Source organism: Seriola lalandi, unplaced genomic scaffold (assembly GCF_002814215.2).
Source record: "Seriola lalandi dorsalis isolate HSWRI2012SDOR001 ecotype SW California unplaced genomic scaffold, Sedor1 jcf7180002007288, whole genome shotgun sequence".
In the NCBI taxonomy this organism is placed as follows: domain Eukaryota; kingdom Metazoa; phylum Chordata; class Actinopteri; order Carangiformes; family Carangidae; genus Seriola; species Seriola lalandi.
Window position 1 is genome coordinate 1 of NW_019477941.1, and position 1,119 is coordinate 1,119.

At 45.2% G+C, this 1,119-nt stretch overlaps 1 long non-coding RNA gene across 1 annotated transcript; it reads left to right on the plus strand.

Moving 5' to 3' along the window:
- The first annotated feature begins 9 nt into the window (after positions 1-9).
- On the plus strand, positions 10-1,112 carry LOC147819989 (uncharacterized). Its single transcript, XR_015438403.1, has 3 exons — positions 10-55; positions 162-299; positions 481-1,112. It is a non-coding gene; the product is annotated as an uncharacterized LOC147819989 (long non-coding RNA).
- Positions 1,113-1,119: the final 7 nt, after the last annotated feature.

Below are 1,119 nucleotides of genomic sequence, written 5' to 3' on the forward strand. Positions count from 1 at the left end.
CATCAGCAAGGCCACCATCTCGGGCCCTGAGGCCACAGGAGATGAGGAGGGACTGGTAAAAATTCAGCTCAGACAAGCTTGAACGGTGTACGCTCTCATTTGCTTTATTGCCACCATCATCATCTCTGATTCCCTGTGTCTTCCTCTGTCTTTGCCCCCAGGTTTTTCCCCTGGTGGCAGGGGAGGATGAGGATGATGTCAAGTCTATTCGCTCTCATCGTATCAAGATGGAAATTTCAGGTCATTCTCTAGAGGAGTCGATTGAGGAGTGCCGGGTGGAGGAGATGTCTGTTCATAAGGTGAGAGGGAATATCTGCTGCTAGGATTTCTGGATGTTTAGATTTTAATGACTCTTATTTAACTACGATGTCTTTGGTTTTTTTGATGATTCCCTTTCTTGGGTTATTATTAGCTGTTAGTGTTTTTTTTTTACTTGATGTTTCTTTATGGGTGTAATATTCAGAACTGTTCCTTCCCTAGTCCCACTGTAAGGATGCCTTGCAGGACGGCCTCCAGGACTCTCACCTGGAACTAGACTCACCTGAGTCTGACGGCAGGGACTCCATCATGGAATCCCGTGACAGCTCCTGTGACTCCCGCTGCTCCAAGAGCGCCATGTGCTCCGTGTCGTGAACTGCGACATGGTGATGGCGCCCAAGCAGATGCTAGCTGATGCTTTAGCCAGTAATTCATATTTATTACTATTTGTAAAGCGCTTTTTGTACAACCCACTTGAAGCACTGGATGTTAGGCCAAATGCCAGATAGGAGTGCGGTTTTTGCTGTTATTTCGGAGGCCTTTTGGAGGCATTCTTGTACATGGACTAGACTGTAATGCTCGAGATCTCTAGTCGCATTTGTGTGGAGTTACTTTGCGGAGCAAAAATCATCAGTGTTTATTTAGCTCTAACAATACAGAAATCAGTTGCAGCCATCAGTGTTAATTTTACACTTTGATCATTTTGAACCGCTGCCTCAGAGCTCTATCAGCCCCATGAGTGAACAAACACTTCTCCAATTAATACCTCACATCAGTCACCTCAGGGTATTTGCCACTAAAAAGTCAACACTGGAAAACATGCTGATTGTGGCCATTGTGCCCATTGTGTAACATGTTTTA